The following is a 6000-nucleotide window of genomic DNA, read 5'->3' on the forward strand; positions in this document are numbered from 1 at the left end:
GGGCTGCCATCCCTGTCTGAGCTGGATTAAATCAGTGCTCTAGTGGGTGGGGCAGACCTTGAGCTAACAAGCCAGGGGACAAACTCTAATGGCATCTGCTAGCAGCTATGTCAGCATGCCTCTACTAGGTCACAATAATGGCTGCCACCAATATCTCAGTCCCTGGAGAGGTCTCACGTCTCACTGAGATGTGCCCAGAGCCTACCAGGTGAGTCTCTTTCCAAGAAAAGACTGTGCACTTTTCTGGTGGTTTTACGTTGCTTTCTGAAATGGGTAAATTTGTGCATGGGCCCTCTAAGAGCTGGCTTTTTTTCTGCTTATGTCCAATAGCTTTTTTAGGGGTATTCCCCGTTGTAGTTAATAGCCAGCAAAGCCAGATATTGTGACATTCATTTCCGTTATGCTGAGTCCAAAGGGTGCTTATAGCAGAAACACTCCCCCACTCAGATGCACCGTTCCTCCAGGGAAGGCTGTGCACCTTAGGATTGCTCCTGGCTGCCTGTGAAACACCATGGCTCATGAAGGTAACTTTTTTCTCTGAAGAAGGAATTCCTGCCTCTTCCACCTAGCTCAGCACTGTCTCTTGTTGTGAGTGTTCTTTTTATCAAGTTTTCAGTTCTCTCTCAGGGGTAGTTGTTCCAAGACTAGTTGTAGATCAGTTGTGTCCATGGGAGGAGGTGAGTTCAGAGTCCACCTATGCCACCATCTTGACACCTCTCCCCTCTCTATTTTTTTTTAAATAGGGAAAAACCTGGAAGATTTCTCACCACAGTTTTAATTGTGGTATCCCCAGGGAGTGGGATAAATTGGTGACTTTCACTTTCTCAGAAATGTTTAAATTTTGTCTTTTAATATAAATTTGGGTTTAAAAGGGGGTAATGGAGTGAATGTTTTAGTTTTAAAATATTGTGAAGCTCAGCCACAAACTCATTAAGCTACAGATTTTTAAAAACCGAATTATTAATTTAATCCAACTCCAGAAATTCTCTTTTAATATAATCCTTCATATTTCGATAGCATTGAATGTTTCTTAAAGTGCTTTTGAGAGGGATGTTTTTAGTGGAGTAGACAGATACATAAAAATGCTATAAAATGCACAGGCTATAATTTAAAAAAAGACATGAAATCAGTGTGGGCACATGGACCCTATAGCATTTAGACGCAAACCAAGTTTGAAACCCAAGCTGCTATAGCATCCTTGGGTCATTAAAAAATCAGGGCAAATCCTGTTCCTTGACTATCAGTTTGCCCTTGTGAAAGGTCAAAGTCTTTTGGAGCAAGTTTGAAGAATAAAACTGACTTTCTGATCTAAAGAAGTTTCAAGAATGTGTGGTGCCTGGCTTTCTTCTCCAGGTGACTGGTGATGAGATCAAACAGGGAGGAGATTAACACTAATCCTTTGAAAAGTAGGTCCTTATGTCTCACTCCTGCTGAGTTAACAAATTCATCCTGATAGAAAACAAAAATAAAACAATAAGCCAAATTCTGCCCTGATTTATCTGGCCAGTAGAAGGTCCTGAACTCTCTCCATTCCTCATGGCTTTGGGCCTCCGTGCAGTGAGGCTCCAGGCTCCAGACCTGCTGCCATCAGGCCAGGCCCCTCTCCACCTGGACTCCCGTCACCTCCTGCCCAGCCCCACTCTGCTTTGTCTCTACCTCTTCATCTTTTTCCCCTTTCCAGACACAGCTCCTGAATATCTCTCACCTTCTTCAAAGCCTTCAAAGGCTTTTTTCTCCTGAGTGTAAATTCCTCCAAACTCAAGGAAAACAAATAAACACCAATGGAGAAACCCTGCAGGAGACCTGTGGCTCCCACTCTGGACATCAGCCCCAACTCCCATCCACCCCTCTCTTTATGTCTAAATGGAGAGTCAAAGTCCTTCACCTGGCATCTCTGGAACCTCCCCATGTTGGCATTGCAAGCAAAAGTTGGTGTTCTGCGTACAAGTGCCTTTATTTCAGGAGATGAGACAATAGTGTTCATCAGATCAGCAGACTGTGAAGACCCCCTATCACACCAAAAGCTTAAAGGACTCTGCATTAAGGAGGAGGGAGAGAGCGGGGGAGCCCCTGCCTCTGACTCTACTGATCACTCCTACTCAAAGGGATACTAAAAAGTGGCGCAGGACAGGCCATTCCCTCCAGGGACCAGTCAGGGAAGTCAGAGCCACCAGGAGTGGATGTCAAAGTCAATCAAAGAAATATCATTACAAGAAAATCTCTATGTCACACATTCAACAGCAGGAAGAGCAGCTGAAATCCCGGGATCTTTCACATTCACAGTCTGTCCACACCCAGTGGAACACAGCTGAAGGAGGGGCCAAGGTAAGAGTTCCAGTCTTTCTTCAGCTGTGGGGGGCAGATGAGCGAGTCGTTCAGCTAGCAGCAGGGTGCCTGGTGTTCCTACAGCCATCTTTAGTTCCTCTGCTGAGGATTCTCCCTGCACATACCACAACTGTATATTCACTTGTCATAGGCTTCTCTTCAGAAATGAACACGACATCCCTAACATTAAGATTCATCATTGTCATCCACAGTGAATCCCAACATTTAGACAATCTCCTAACTCCCACTGAAAATTAGCCTCAGACTTGCATCTGAGAATTTGGATCCAAAGCAGGAAGTCATTTTGTGGTTTAGATCTTACTGATCTTGGAGGATGTTCTGAAAGGCAGCTTTCCACAGGCAGAAGACCAAGGGTGAGCTCTAAGCAGGAGATGAAGTCCTGATGGGAGAAGACAAAGGGGCAGATTCTGAGGCAAATCTTAGTGTTAACTATATAAACGTTTTTTTGGATATATTCCCCAGTCTCTTTTTTTTTTTATTAAGATTATGATAGATTACAACCTTGTGAGATTTCAGTTGTACATTATTGTTAGTAATGTTGTGGGTACACCACTTCACCCTTTGTGCCCTTCCCCCACACCCCTTTTCCCTGGTAACCCCCGATCATTTCTTCATGTCTATATGTTAACTTCCACCTATAAGTGGAGTCATATAGAGTTCGTCTTTCTCTGTCTGGCTTATTTTGCTTAACATAATACCCTCAAGGTCCATCCATGTTGATGCGAATGGAACAATTTGGTCCTTTTTTATGGCTGAGTAGTATTCCATTGTGTATATATACCATATCTTCTTTATCCAGTCATCAGTTTCTGGGCATTTAGGTTGGTTTCACGTCTTGGCTATTGTAAATAATGCTGCGATGAACATAGGGGTGCATGGGACTCTTGAGATTGCTGATTTCAGGTTCTTAAGATAGATACCCAGTAGTGGGATGGCTGGGTCATAGGGTATTTCTATTTTTAACTTTTTGAGAAATCTCCATACTGTTTTCCATAGTGGCTGCACTAGTTTGCATTCCCACCAACAGTGTATGAGGGTTCCTTTTTCTCCACAATCTTTCCAACATTTGTCACTCTTGGTTTTGGATATTTTTGCCAATCTAACGGGTGTAAGGTGATATCTTAGTGTGGTTTTGATTTGTATTTCCCTGATGATTAGTGATGATGAACATCTTTTCATGTGTCTCTTGGCCATACTTATATCTTCTTTGGAGAAATGTCTGTTCATGTCCTCTGCCCATTTTTTGATTGGGTTGTTTGTTTTTTTGTTGTTAAGCTGTGTGAGTTCTTTGTAGATTATGGAGATTAATCCTTTGTCGGATAAGTAGCTTGTAAATATTTTTTCCCAATTAGTGGGCTGTTTTTTTGTTTCAATCCTGTTTTCCCTTGCCTTGAAGAAACTCTTTAGTCTGATGAAGTCCCATTTGTTTATTCTTTCTATTGTTTCCCTCATCTGAGGAGTTATAGTGTCCGAAAAGATTCTTTTGAAACTGATGTCAAAGAGTGTACTGCCTATATTCTCTTCTAGAAGACTTATTGTTTCAGGCCTAATCTTTAGGTCTTTGATCCATTTTGAGTTTATTTTTGTGAACGGTGAAAAAGAATGGTCAATTTTCATTCTTTTACATGTGGCTGTCCAGTTTTCCCAGCACCATTTGTTGAAGAGACTTTCTTTTCTCCATTGTAGGCCCTCAGCTCCTTTGTCAAAGATTAGCTGTCCATAGATGTGTGGTTTTATCTCTGGGCTTTCAATTCTGTTCCATTGATCTGTGCACCTGTTTTTGTACCAGTACCATGCTGTTTTGATTACTGTAGCTTTGTAGTATGTTTTGAAATCGGGGATTGTGATGCCTCCGGCTTTGTTTTTCTTACTCAGGATTGCTTTAGCAATTCGTGGTCTTTTGCTGCCCCATATGAATTTTAGGATTCTTTGTTCTAATTCTGTAAAGAATGTCCTTGGGATTCTGATTGGTATAGCGTTGAATCTGTAGATTGCTTTAGGTAGCATGGACATTTTAACTATGTTTATTCTTCCAATCCATGTGCATGGAATGTCTTTCCATCTCTTTATGTCGTCGTCCATTTCTTTCAAGAAGGTCTTGTAGTTTTTGTTGTATAGATCTTTCACTTCCTTGGTTAAATTTATCCCAAGGTATTTTATTCTTTTTGTTGCGATTGTGAATGGAATTGAGTTCTTTTTTTTTTTTTTTTTTTTTTTTTTTTTTAAAGATTTTATTTTTTCCTTTTTCTCCCCAACGCCCCCCGGTACATAGTTGTGTATTCTTCGTTGTGGGTTCTTCTAGTTGTGGCATGTGGGACGCTGCCTCAGCGTGGTCTGGTGAGCAGTGCCATGTCCGCGCCCAGGATTCGAACTAACGAAACACTGGGCCGCCAGCAGCGGAGCGCGCGAACTTAACCACTCGGCCACGGGGCCAGCCCCTGGAATTGAGTTCTTGATTTCTTTTTCTGTTGGTTCATTGTTAGTGTATAGAAATGCTACTGATTTATATATGTTGATTTTATACCCCCCAACTTTGCTGTAGCTGTTGATTGTTTCTAATAGTTTTCCTATGGATTCTTTGGGGTTTTCTATATATAAGATCATGTCATCTGCAAACAGTGAGAGTTTTACTTCTTCATTGCCTATTTGGATTCCTTTTATTTCTTTTTCCTGCTGAATTGCTCTGGCCAACACCTCCAGTACTATGTTGAATACGAGTGGTGAAAGTGGGCACCCTTGTCTTGTTCCTGTCCTCAGAGGGATGGCTTTCAGTTTTTGTCCGTTGAGTATGATGTTGGCTGTGGGTTTGTCACATATGGCCTTTATTATGTTGTGGTACTTTCCTTCTATACCCATTTTATTGAGGGTTTTTATCATAAATGGGTGTTGGATCTTGCCGAATGCTTTCTCTGCATCTATTGAGATGATCATGTGGTTTTTGTTTCTCATTTTGTTAATGTAGTGTATCACGTTGATTGACTTGCGGATGTTGAGCCATCCCTGTGTCCCTGGTATAAATCCCACTTGATCATGGTGTATAATCTTTTTGATGTATTGCTGTATTCGGTTTGCCAGAATTTTGTTGAGGATTTTTGCATCTATGTTCATCAGCGATATCGGCCTGTAGTTCTCCTTCTTTGTGTTGTCCTTGTCAGGTTTGGGGATCAAAGTGATGTTGGCTTCATAGAATGTGTTAGGGAGTACTCCATCTTCCTCAATTTTCTGGAATAGTTTGAGAAGGATAGGTATTAAATCTTCTTTGACTGTTTGGTACAGTTCTCCAGAGAAGCCGTCTGGTCCTGGACTCTTATTTTTGGGGAGGTTTTCGATTACTCTTTCTATTTCTTTACTTGTGATTGGTCTATTCAGATTCTCCATTTCTTCCTTGTTCTGTTTGGGGAGGTTGTAAGAGTCCAGGAATTTGTCCATTTCTTCTAGGTTGTTCAATTTGTTGGCATATAGTTTTTCATAGTATTCTCTTATGATCCCTTGTATTTGGTATCTGTTGTGATTTCTCCTCTCTCATTCCTAATTTTATTTATTTGAGATTTCTCTCTTCTTTTCTTGGTGAGTCTGGCTAAGGGTATTTCAATTTTGTTAATTTTTTTGAAGAACCAACTCTTTGTTTCATTGATCCTTTCTACTGTCTTTTTT

Source organism: Equus caballus, chromosome 20 (genome assembly GCF_041296265.1).
Source record: "Equus caballus isolate H_3958 breed thoroughbred chromosome 20, TB-T2T, whole genome shotgun sequence".
Taxonomy (NCBI): Eukaryota; Metazoa; Chordata; class Mammalia; order Perissodactyla; family Equidae; genus Equus; species Equus caballus.